General features: G+C 40.7%; 1 protein-coding gene across 1 annotated transcript in view; it reads right to left on the bottom strand.

Moving 5' to 3' along the window:
* HS6ST3 (heparan sulfate 6-O-sulfotransferase 3) overlaps window positions 1–13977 on the bottom strand; it is a 728019-nt gene that overhangs the window by 610750 nt on the left and 103292 nt on the right. The window lies entirely within an intron of this gene.

Genomic DNA, 13977 nt, shown 5'->3' with positions numbered 1-13977 from the left:
AAATACATTCCTATACTTATTTACTATTGCCTTTTAAAAATTATCATATTTGATTGACATTATAACCCTTGGTGAAAATAGTCAAGTCTCTAGTGTTACTAATGGTAATAGTAGTAATAATTGTCAGGCAATTTTCTAAGCACTTTCATTATCTCATTTAATCCTCATGGCAATGCTAAGTGAAATAAGCCAGATAGAGAAAGACACTACATGGCATCATTTATATGTAGAATCTTAGAAAGAAAAAAAAAGGTAAATTTGTAGAACAGGGAGTTGTTATTGTTCAATCACTCAGTTGTGTCTGCCTCTTTATGACCCCATGGACTGCAGCACCCCAGGCTTCCCTGTCCTTCACTATCTCCCTGAGTTTGCTCAAATCATGCCCATTGAGTCAATAATGCCATCCAACCATCTCACCCTCTGTCAGCGAAACAGAGTAGAAAAATGGTTGCCAGGGACTGGAAGTAGGGAAAATTGGGAGGTTGGAAAAAGGATATAAACTTTCAGCTATGAAATGAACACGGTCTGGGGATCTAATGTAAAACATGATGACTACAGCTGATAACACAGTATTGTATAATTGAAATTTGCTAAGAAAGTAAAACTTATATGTTTCCACCAAAAGTATAACAGATTTTTAAAAAATGTATGAGTGATGTTTGAGTAGAAAGCAATAATACAAAGGGCCATAAGCATGCGGACAAAAAAAAACCTGAAACTCTCAGTTGCTCACTGGCGTCAGACTCTTTGTGACCCCATGGACTGTAGCCCGCCAGGCTTCCCTGTCCATTGGGATTCTCCAGGCAAGAATACTTGAGAGAGTTGCCAGCCCTCCTCCAGGGGATCGTTCCAACTCAGATATAGAACCCAGGTCTCCCACATTACAGGTGGATTCTTTACCATCTGAGCCACCAGGTAAGTTCAAGGACACTGGGGTGGGTAGCCTATCCCTTCTCCAGGGGATCTTCCCAACACAGAAAACGAACCAGGGTTTCCAGCATTGCTGGCAGATTCTTTACCAGCTGAGCTACCAGGAAAGCCCTTTCTTTAACAGTGTCTAAATAAGCAAGGGCTTCCCAAGTGGTACTAGTGGTTTAAAAAAAAAAAAAAAAATCTGCCTCCCAACACAGGAGAAGCAAGAGACTTGGGTTTGATTCCTTGGTTGGAAAGAGCCCCTAGAGTTGGAAATGGTGACTGACTCCAGTATTCTTGGCTGGAAAATTCTTTAGGCAGAGGATCCTGGCAGGCTACAGTCCATGGGGTTGCAGCGTTGGACACAACTGAGTGAGCACAGCAAATAAGAGTCATATATATTATTTCTGTTTTAAGGAAAATGACTCAAGAAAAAAGATTAAGAAGCTTAACTAAAGTCTTACTTTATTTTCTAGAAATTTTACTTTGATTTTGAAGCAAAACCAATATTCTATATAAATTATAACGAGGACTGATATCCAGCTTTATCTGAAAATTACTATGATCACCATACTTACTAAACTATAGCCCTATATAACATACAATGTCTCACTGTCTAAAGTTTGTTAAATGAAACATAAGAGATGGTCAGCATCACTTGAGAGAGATGATTATCCCAGGGATGTGGGCCAGATGCAACTCCCATGACCCAGTGCTGCAGAAGGAAGAGGGCACAGCAGAAAATAGGTATATACTTGTTTTCTACCATATATACGGTAAGAAATTCACTATCTAACCAGCAACACTCTGCAAATGAAATGATTAGAACTTGAATTGCTAAAAGCTGGCAGTTGCCAGAAGAAAATCAGCCTAGATACCAACCTCTGCTTAGAAGAATGTAAACTCATTTACAGGTGTTCATTATCAATGGAAAGAAAGAAATTGTCCCTGAATTCTGCTACCTGGGGAACAAGCACTTTGACAGCAGCTTGACAGATAAAGAAGTAGCCAGCCAAATCAGAAATGTCAATGTGTCCTTCAGCAGACTGGCAGACAGACTAGGACACCAACATGGCATTGATCTACTGTTCAAAGGGCACTTCCTGGTGTCAGATCTATAGTGCGTCAAGGTGGTGGAGATCTGCCATAAACAACACAGTTAGAGTCTTGCAAACTGGTCATGCTTAACTACAGAGAGTCGTATAGCCAACAACCAAGTGCCAGAACCTATTATGTAACCCATAAGCCATGGGGCACTGTCATCAGGGGAAATTTGGGCCTCGATGTCTTGACAGACCTGGGGCCTGAACTGATTTTGCAAGTGTAAATGTACAAACTGGAAAATATTGAGCAAATTGACACTGAACCTCAATTTCCTCATCTGTAAAATGGGGATAATGCCTTGCCTTTCTGGCAAAGAATATATGAGATAGCGTAGGTAAGATGCCCAGAACTACATTTAGAAAGTACCCAGCAGACGACAGTTATTTATGTCCCTAATCATTTGATCAGCTTGGAAGTGGTGTTCTCAGCAGTATACTTACTCTTCACCAGATATCGGATAGAAATGTGATACTGCAGAAGCTGCTGCAAGGTGAACAGAATTCAGGCAAGTACAAAAGGCAGCAGAAAAGTGTTTTAAAAGCACACTAAAGAACAACCTCAAAGAGCACGTTTATCCCTGCAAACCACTGATAAGCAGCCGCTGCCGCCACCACCAAGCCACAGAACATGTTAGGATGCCTCCCTTGCAGCAGCGGTGCTAGACAGATCGTGAGAACGAAAGCCAGGACCTCCGGTAAATCAGATCTGATCATAGCCAAGAGGGCCCTGTGCCACAAGCCGAGAAACAGTTTTCATAGCAAAGTACATCGCAGAAACGGTTAATCACAGTGGCCTCTTCAGTCACATCCACCCACAACACAAGCCTCATCACAGACAGCAGCATCCTTGAACTTGAAGGACAATAAACTAAAAAATGTCTCCATCGGTCCACTGTGAATAAAGGTGAAGAACACACACTGAGAGTTATGAGAGTTCACACTTAGATCTATAAAACAGGAAAGGGAACTTATCTATCAGAGAGGCTGATTAGAAATAGATATTTAAAGGAACATTTGGGGGCAGGGGGAGTAGCTTTTCTCAGAAAAGTGTTTTACATATTGGCCCGCAGAGTCAAACATGACAGAAAATAGTCAACTGTGCACAATTTACTTGGATTTTCAAATATCTTTAGATAAAGCTTTAAGTCCTAGGGTGTTTTATACCCACACACAAAGGTCTCCATAGTGGAAGGCATCCAAGCATTACTTTGAATCACATCAAACTTGCAAGACCCATCCACAGAACAACCACTGGGTGCATGACGATGTAAAGTCAAAGCTTAAACTTGTGGACGTGTGCCACGCGGCTCAGCAGGAGAAAGGTCACTAGAGACATGGGAAAGAAACATTTGATCGTTGTCTACAACCACGCGTGCTACCGCACTCAGGAGTCCTGCTGCTCCAGAAGACCCGATAGAGCAAATTCCAATGACATCCCTGGAGCTCCACCTTCCTCAGATCTTGACCCTGAGATGATGGAGCTTGTATTCTTTGTGCTCTAAGCCCGCTTACCTTTCCTCTTTCTCTTTTCACAGAGGGAACATACTTTGAGGACCTCCTCTATTTTCACTGCACAGATGGAAGGTGATGCCTCAAGAAAAACAGCAAGGCTAGTTTGTTCGTCAGGAGGAAAAAAATATATACACGTACATACATGCACATATAACTATACACATGTACGTATGCGCATGTATGTATCTGTGTTTGTGAATATACATGTATACACATTATATGCATATATACAACATATGCACATTAAATATATATGCACACATGAGTATATATGTATTTGTATATATCATATACCCACATTGTGTGTGTGTGTGTATGTGTATATACATACATATGTATACTAACAAGGACCTACTGTGTACATATATATATATATGTATATGTATATGTATATATAAAATGTGTGTAATGAGGGGCTACTGTATTGGAGGAGGGCATGGCAACCCATTCCAGCATTCTTGCCTGGAGAATCTCATGGACAGAGGAGCTTGGTGGGCTATAGTCCATAGGGTTGCAAAGAGTTGGACACGACTGAAGTGACTTAGCATGCATGCAAGTACCTACTGTATAGCACAGGGAACTTTGTTCAATATTCTGTAATAACTAAAAAGAATTTGAAAAACAATAGATATGTTTATATGTATAACTGAATCACTTTGCTGTACACCTAAAACTAACACCTAGAACTAATGCTTTTGAACTGTGGTGTTGGAGAAGACTTTTGAGAATCCCTTGGACTGCAAGGAGATCCAACCAGTCCATCCTAAAGGAGATCAGTCCTGGGTGTTCATTGGAAGGACTGATGTGGAAGCTGAAACTCCAATACTTGGGCCACCTGATGTGAAGAGCTGACTCATTTGAAAAGACCCTGATGCTGGGAAAGACTGAGGGCAGGAGGAGAAGGGGACGACAGAGGATGAGATGATTGGATGGCATCACCGACTCGATGGACATGGGTTTGGGTGGACTCCAGGAGTTGGTGATGGACAGGGAGGCCTGGTGTGCTGCGGTTCATGGGGTCGCAAAGAGTCAGACACGACTGAGCAACTGAACTGAACTGAAAACTAACACAATATTGTTAATCAACTATACTCCAGTATAAAATAAAAAATGTTTAAATAAACAATATATACATGTAAAAATATACACATATATGCATATACACACACTCATAGACATAGAAACACACATACATACATACACACATTATATGACTTCATTAAGACCTACTCTATTTTGTAGCATCTCTGCCCATTTGGGGAGAAGCAGATGGACTCCGTATGTGTGAATAAATGTTTCCAATCACAAACATCACATGGTAAATACCCTCACACGGCCAAAACTATGTGCAGTAAAAGCAAACAGAAAGAGAGAGTCAAATTCAGAAAGTTAAATGACTGTAGGTGACTTTATTTTCTCTTTATTTTTCTATAAATTCAAGCAAAATATATAATTTTGCAGTTGAGCCATTGCTGATGAAAAAGTCAGAACAGAGTATATATTTGTGTGTTTTTGTCTACTGCCCAGGTGCTTAATCATTTAACATGTAAGAAAACGCAGCAAACTTATACATGCAAAACTCACAACAATTAAAAACCCTAACGATACATCGTTTTACAACACTTTCAAATGATCTCCGTTGCTCAGCTTGAGTACAAAAAGCAGGCAGCTGTCATACCAAAGACAGAATAACAGACACACAGCCAACGGACCTCGGCTTGAACCCACCCTTGCTGTACACTAGCGCTGGAATTTCAGAAATTAAGCTCTTCTTCTATAAAAGGCAGATAATTGTACCTACTTCACTGCATGGCTATGAGGCACAAATAAGAAAACATTCTGTAAATGTTAAAGCACTCTACAAATAAGAAAGAGAAAAATATAATCTTTATAACTACGCTAAACGGGATGAGACACTATCATTATCCAACTTTCATAAAGAGGTTCAGGGTGGTCAGTCACACGTCAGACTTAATGTTCTGCAACATCCAAACTGGCAACTGGCTGATTCTACTTTGCTTCTCTGAAAACACAATTCCTCATTTTTATAATTATTAGTTACTAAGGTCTTATATATTAAATATCTTTGAAACAAACTACAAACACACAATTTCTTCAAGTCCATGAATATCTATGCTAGCACAATGAACTATGCGATGTATCTCAAACATTAAAGGAAATTATCTGTAACCTGTGAAAGACAAAAAGTTGTACAAATATATATATTGTTGTTCATTCATTCAATAAATTCACTGAAGATTGACCATGTTCTGCACCCTGAACTGGGGCTCGGGAGGTTTAGCAGAGAAGATGAGATCCCTGCCCTCATGGAGCTTTATCCTTCTGGAAGAGATAGCCAATAATTAACCAAACAAACAGGAAAAGGACATCACGTGGTAAGTGTGCTGAAGAAAATAAATATGGGTTAAGAGCGCAACATACCTAAGGCTAGGGAAGAAGGGGAGGGAGAAGGAACAGGTAGAAAAGATGGTGAGAGAGGTCCTCTGTGAAATGTATCTTTGCCAGAAGACCTGAAAGGCCAGCCTAGTGAAACGATGGAGGAAGATTGCTTCTGGTACAAGAAGCGACTCAGAAGAAGCTGAAAAAGACTTAGTTAGAGACCAGTTAGGAGGTTGTTGCAGGAGCCCAGGAGTGAGAAGAATATAAGCTCCATGAGAGCAGAGATCTCATCTTCTCTGCTAAACCTCCTGAGCCCCAGAGAGGATGGTGTCTAGTATAGGCCCCTTGTGGCACAGACAGAAAGTGGATGGAACAGAGAGATTTATTTCAGGAGGAAAATCACGGAGCAAAATCACCCAGACTTGGGGATACACTGAATGTATGAGATGAGAGACAGGAAATTTACAAAACACAGTGATTCTCCTTGAGAATTAATTTTACTGCGGTATATTGACTTGGATTATATAGTCTTCGACTTTTTCACTTTTGTGTGTGCTTAGTCGCTCAGTTGTATACAACACTTTGCGATCCCATGGACTGCAGCCTGCCACACTCCTCTGTCCATGGAATTTTCCAGGCAAGCTTACTGGAGCAGGTTGCCATTTCCTACTCCAAGGGATCTTTCTGACCCAGGGATCAAACCCATGTCTCGTGCCCACATCTCTTGAGGGTCCTGCATTGGCAAATGGATTCTTTCCCACTGCTCTACCTGGGAAGCCTATATTAATCCTAACTTTTACTTGCAATTAATTTTAGACTTGGAGTCTAAAATTGCATTGAGTACCTGGGTGAATATTTTGTAGGTAACAATTAGAAAAGGTGAGTCTATCTAGTTGAGGAAAGAAATTCTAGATCCAACAGATGGCATGATAGATTTTTTAAATTATTTTTGATTGTGGTAAAATACACATAACATTTTCGATGGACATGAGTTTGAGTAAGCTCCAGGAGTTAGTGATGGACAGGGAAGCCTGGCTTACTACAGTCAATGGGGTGGCAAAGAGTTGGACACAACTGAGCCACTGAACTGAAATGAACTGATCATCTTAACCATTTTGAAGTATGCAGTTCCCTGGCATTAAGTACATTCATACTGCTATGCAACCATCAACCACCCTCCACCTTCAAAACTCTTCATCTTGCAAAACTGAAAGTCTGTATACATAAAACAATAACTCCTCATCTCCCTCCCCAACCCTCTGGAAACCACCACCGTACTTTCCATCTCTATGAATTTGCCTATGCTAGGTACTGCATAGAAGTGGCATCAGACAGTATTTGTCCTTTTGTGACTCGCTTATTTCACTGAGAATACTGTCCTCAAGGTGCATCCATGTTGTAGCATGTGGCACAATTTCCTTTAGAAGATATTTTTATGATGTGGGCATAGAAAGAGTAATGAACCAGGAGCAGAGTCTATCTGGGCAGAAATTTAATGGAAGAAGAATGAGGGCAAATAAACTCTCAGGATGGGGGAGGAGAATTGAAAAACACCTCCAGGTACCCACAGTGATTTCTCATAAGACACACTGAGTCTGCACAAACTAAGGTGGAGATCATTCAAAGGTTTTTTTCCCCACCTGAAGCGTCTAAGTTTCTATTGGTCACTGACACTGGGGTAAGACCCTGAGGAAATCAACACGCTTTATTTTAGTCTCTCCCACCAAACACGCGACTGGAACCAGTCAATAGCAAAGGTAAAGTAAAACCAACTTCTATACAAGTTTCCCCCCCAAAGGCTTTAACATAGCACTCTGTAATTTCCAAGCTTATATTTTCAATTCAATCATTTTCTGAGAAAATGGAGGTTATCAAAATGATCGTTATTATCCACAACATTCCGTAACAGAAAAACAACGGGGCCAGGTCCCATGTGAGCCTCTGTTGCCATCTAGAATCAGTTCTCAAACAATTTCTATCACTTCCTTCATTCACCCAGGAGGAGCCTCATGACAACCGCTCTCCTCCACGAAATGGAAATCCTTAATCTCCAAATGCTGGATAAAGAAAGAAATTGCAGAAGACTTTGAAAGGAAGCTAATAATTTAGGTTTGAATGACTGGGCTGGCTATTTTTCTGCTATTCTGTTTGATTCCTAATCTGGCAGAGGTCTCCAGTTCAGAGGAGAGCCTTCAGAGATAAGAAGGAAAGACTATGACACTATTTTGCAAATAAGTACTGGTACAAGGAATTTTGTTAAGGATTTTATTTGCTTACGCACAACAGGTCTATTACATTTGATGTTACTTCTGCTGCAGAGTGCAAAGAAGTCTGTGCCTTTATTCACAACAGCTACCAAACAAGAAGAGAAGGCAAAGTAAAAATATCAAGGGCTTTACAATCTGCAGCAGCTATAACAGCAAATGTAGTATAATTAAAGTAAAATAAAATCGATACCCCTCTTCATTAATATTCTACTTCCCAAACTTAAGAATATTACCCATGAATATCTAATTGCAGTTTTCCCTCCTGAAGTTCTATTTTGAAACCTCTGTCAAACTGAAATTGAACTCCCTGATCACATTAGTGAGCAGAATTATTTTAGGAATAAAGGATTCTTGTCTTAAATCATTAAGACACTGTCTTTATGGCCAAGCATACTTTAAGAAACTGCTGGAATCACAGTGCCCTAGAAGCCATTTTGAATTGCAGAGTTCGAAATCATTTCAGCAAAAGTCAAGGGGTTGGCAATACAGCAAAGCCTCAGAAACTCAAATTAATTGAAGGGATCAATTCATGAAAATTGTTATTTTGAAAGTGTTTTATATCAACAGCATGGTCTAGTCTCAGGGCCAATAACCCTGATGTTACAAATTCTAAGCTTGATGCTCTGATTCCTTCACCAGCAAGCATGTCATTACATTAGTCCCTGACGTTCTTCCTGGCTGTAGTTTCTCACTTGATAGAATTTTTTCTGCAAACTCACAGGCTCATGGGGCAGATAGAACAAAATAGGGTAGGTGTAAGTGCTTTTAAAACCAGAAATTACTAAACTTATAAAGCTGTTGTTGTTGTTCATGTCTGACTCTTTGCGACCCCATGGACTGCAGCACACCAGGCTTCCCTGTCCTTCACTATCTCCTGGAGTTTGCTCAAACTTATGCCCATTAGTCAGTGGTGCCATCCAACCATCTCATCCTTTGTCGTCCCCTTCTCCTGCCTTCAATCTTTCTCAGCATCAGGGTCTTTTCCCATGAGTTGGCTCTTCGCATCAGGTAGCCAAAGAATTGGAGCTTCAGCATCAGTCCTTCCAATGAATATTCAGGATTGATTTCCTTTAGGATTGACTGGTTTGATCTCCTTGCTGTCCAAGGAACTCTCAAGAGTCTTCTTCAGCACCACAGTTCAAAAGCATCAATCCTTCGGATTATTAAGTAAAAATAACTACTGGGTAAAAATGATCAAGTAAAAATCATATGATAGCCTGTGTAAGATTAAACAGATAAACTGAAACACAGAAGGTCAGAGGTGTGGGTACAAATTCAGAGGTTGTTTTCAGTCTCGAAAAATAGTTTTCAAAATGTAGGAATTCTAACCATTGTGAGGCTGAAGGAACCCGAGGTCAGTCCAGAGGCATGGATTCTGTCCAAGGAGACTGTTGGGTGGTCTCCAGAGCTCTGAATGGAAGTGAAATTCTCCATGTAGAATCAGCCTTCCAGGGCATATCTCACCTCCTGGGACATGGATTGCCACAAGATGTTCTGAAAAGCAGATCATGTGCCCGAGAAGGTCTGTGAGGAGGCCTGAGGACAGCTATACAACCTGGAAGCTTCTGGCTGCTGAGCTCAAACAAGGCAGAAAAATAGTCTCTTCTTTCCTGAGGAAAAATATTTGTAGGGAAGTTTTTTCCAGCCCTTGCTAACTATGATAATTGCATTTGACATTTCAGGAGCACGACTCAATAGCTAAAACATGGAAATGTAAATGACTTGCAGTAAGAAATATAAATGGGCATACATTCAAAGACCAACTGCTCCTCCTGTGAGGAAATGTGCTTCCAAAGCTGCCCACAGTTGCAAGTTAAAAAAAAAAAATTCTGTAATATATCATGATTTTGAGTAGGCTTTTTTTCAAATTTTATTAAAAATATTACAGAAAAATAAAATCTCTAAATTCAATTGTATTGAGTAACTCATGTAATAAGATGATAGTTGTGTTTCTTTACTACATGCAGAGTAAAATGTAGCAAGTGAAATCCAGCCAGCTACTACTGTTCACTACATGATAAATGCATGTGATAGTAGAATATTAAGTTGCCTCAATCATGTCCAATTCTTGAGACCCCATAGACCTTAGCCAACCAGGCTCCTCTGTCCATGGAATTCTCCAGGTAAGAGCACTAGAGTGGGTTGCCATTCCCTTCTCCAGGGGATCTTTGCTTCCCCAGCGGCTCAAACAGTCAAGAATCTGCCTGAAATGCAGGAGACCTGGGTTCGACCCCTGGATCAGGAAGATCCCTTGGAAAAGGAAATGACGACCCACTCCAGCATTCTCGCCTGGAGAACTCCATGGACAGAGGAGCCTGGTGGGCCACAGTCCATGGGATCACATAGAGTTGGACATGACTGAGCAAATAACATACACATTATTACCTTAAGCTGAATGTCATTTTTTTTTTTTATTAAGTAGGTCATGGTATATGTACTCTCCTTAACACCAGAAGGAGGGGAGGAAGGGAGGGAGAGAGGGAAGGAAGGAGGGAGGGAGGAGCCAAGGAAGGAAGGAAAGAAGGAAGATTTATATGTGATACTTTGATAAAACTGTTAAGGTTAGTTGAAACAACAGACTCACCTCTTGATAACTATGGCCATATTATTTAATGTCTTTAATCTGCAGTAAAATAGAGATAGGAAAGGTACCTGCCTCACGGAATTGTTTTGAGGATTAAATAAGGTACTCCACAGAAAGGACTTGGCTTAGTGCCAGGTACATACAAACCCTCAATCATTCTCATTTATGTGTCAGATGCTTGCTACAAAGCAATTAATCTCACGGTTTTCAAGATTCTATTGATATCATTTAGAACACCTGAAAAGTTCTTTATAAATATTTATTAACCCTTTCTTGTGTCTGTCTTTCTAGAAGGAACCCCTAGAGTTTAATGAATGAAAGCATTCTAAAGAAAAACAGAACACTGTAATTGAGGGGGCAGTGTTCTAACAATAAGGCTCAGTATCAGAGAAAGCAGATAGACATCATTTTCACTCTCTTCCTGGTAGGAGGAGGCTGAAAAATATGGAGGAAGGCATCAAGCTGCCGGCTGAGGGAGCCACGATGTAGTGTAAGGCATCTGGCCGTGTGCTTTAGAGTCTCTCGCTACTGGGCATGACGGGGTTCTGTTGGTTGGCTGGTTTGGGGGGGTGTGTGTGTGTGTGTCTGTAGTTAAGAAGTCACATAACTGCATCCTAAAACTAGGAAACATAAAATATATAAATAACAGTTTGGAAGGTGGCAAATAATAATACATAACAAACAAATTGTGTTCCTAACCTAATGGGTTAGGATAGATAACTATAGGTTAGGTTAGGACAGATAACTATAATCCAAGACAGACTTTGGTAAGTATAAATAAAAGAGATGTCAAGTAAAAGGCAATAAAATTGAGAGCAACTGACATAGTAGAAATCCCTGTACAATGGTCCAAGAGGGAAGAAGGATCATAGGCGACCTCTGCAAGCTCTTAATTCCATGAGTGCAGAGACCTTGTTTACTTAATTTACCACAATGACCCAGCACCTAGCATAGAACCTGGGAGATGTAAGCAATGATAAGTATATGCTGAACAAATGAGTGAATATATAAATTATTTCAAGATGATGAGCCCTGAAAAGACAGCATTACCAGGAACTTCAGGGAAAAATACAAATATGATGCTAGTTTGCAACAGGGAGAATGCAAAGGATAGGGTTTAGTTATTGATGCAGTAAGTTTGCTGATGTTTTTGCAGAATACAGAGTTAATGAGATCTTCAACAGTACCATCTTACAGTGTAATGAAAGAATCCAGATAAAATAGGATTCTGACTATTAAAAATATAGTCCGGATGTCTTTTTTGAAAACATAACTTCTCCCAGGGCACAGTCACCCTCAACTCACACTCTTCAATCCACTCCCATCAAGACTTTCTCCATTTAGGCTGACCACCTTATCATTTTACTACTTAGTGGAGTTTGCCGTATCCCAATCTGAAAGTCCACTGTTCAAACCTGTTTCTTGATTACCTCTGTGAAAATCTAAGAATCTCCACACTCATATTTTATTAATCTGCTAACTTCATCCACGGAAAGACTCATGTATTTCCTTAGTATCAGCCAATAGCACCATTTCTTGGCCCAAAGTCAATATAATTCAGCTTTTAAAATATTCCTCTATATAAAACCTGGTCAATAACTTTGCAAATCTAAATAAAAGATCCAGCGTGAGTTTTAACTTCATCAGACATGTCCTTCATGAGGCAACAGTGTCTTTTCCCAGAAGAGAATTCCAACCTTCCCTGTTCTCTTGTTGTTTAGTTGCTAAGTTGTGTCCAACTCTGCAACCCCCTTGTAGCCCACCAGGCTCCTCTGTCCATGGCATTCTCCAGGCAAGAATACTGGATTAGATTGCCATTTCCTCCTCCAGGGATCTTCCCAATCCAGGGATCGAACCTGCATCTCTTGAGTCTCCTGCACTGGCTCAGATACTTTACCTCTGAGCCACCTGGGCTTCCCTGTTTTCTACTCCTGCCCATAAAGAAGTATTCCTGATCTGCAAAAGAGCAAGGGCAAAACATTTCCTAGCTGTCGTATGGGAATGATGCTTGGAATCAGAGAGATAATACTCCAAACTATGAGATCTCAGGTAGACTGCATTCTCAGTGGACTACAGGATGGCAATCAGGCTAACTCACTGAAAGTTTTATTTTTCCAATTAGTTTCTATTGAAGGATAGCTGCTTTACAATGTTGTGCTAGTTTATACAGTACAGCAAAGTGAATCAGCTATACGTAACACTTGTTGTTCAGTTGCAAAGTCACATCCGACTCTCCGACCACATGAACTACCGCATGCCAAACCTCCCTGTCCTTCACCATCTCCCTGAGTTTGCTCCAACCCATGTCCATTGAGTCAGAGATGCGGTCAGTCTCTGTCGACCCCTTCTCCTCCTGCCCTCAATCTTTCCCAGGGTCAGGGTCTTTTCCAGTGAGTCGGCTCTTGGCATTAGGTAGCCAAAGTATTGGAGTTTCAGCTTTAGCATCAGTCCTTCGAGTGATTATCCAGCATTGATTTCCTTTAGGATTAACTAGTTTTATCTGCTTGCTGTCCAAGGGACTCTGAAGAGTCTTCTCCAGCACCATGAATTGAAAGCATCAATTCTTTGGTGTTCCACCTTCATTATGGCCCAACTCTCACATCTGTATATGACTACTGGAAAAACCATTGCTTTGACTATATGAACCTGTGTCAGCAAAATGATATATCTGCTTTGTAATACATTATCTAGGTTTGTCATAGCTTTTCTTCCATGGAATAAGTGTCTTTTAATTTTGTGGCTGCAGTCACCATCCACAGTGATTTTGGAGCCCAAGAAAATGAAATCTGTAACTGATTCCTCTTTTTCCCTCTCTGTTGGATTTCCTTTTCATTTAGGTCACCACAGAGCATTGAGTAGAGTTTCCTGAGCTATACAGTAGCTTCTTACTGGTTATAATCTCCCCATTCAACCCACGCCCTCTTCTCTACCTTGGTGTCCATACCTCTGTTCTCTACAACTGTGTCTCTATTTCTGCTTTGCAGATAAGATCATCTATATCATTTTTCTAGATTCCACTACTACTACTAAGTCGCTTCAGTCGTGTCCAACTCTGTGCGACCCCACAGACGGCAGCCCATCAGGCTCCCCCGTCCCTGGGATTCTCCAGGCAAGAACACTGGAGTGGGTTGCCATTTCCTTCTCCAATGCATGAAAGTGAGAAGTGAAAGGGAAGTCACTCAGTCGTGTCCAACTCTTC

This window comes from Bubalus kerabau, chromosome 12 (assembly GCF_029407905.1).
Source record: "Bubalus kerabau isolate K-KA32 ecotype Philippines breed swamp buffalo chromosome 12, PCC_UOA_SB_1v2, whole genome shotgun sequence".
Classification (NCBI taxonomy): Eukaryota; Metazoa; Chordata; class Mammalia; order Artiodactyla; family Bovidae; genus Bubalus; species Bubalus kerabau.
This window is presented reverse-complemented; position numbering and strand designations above follow the sequence as displayed.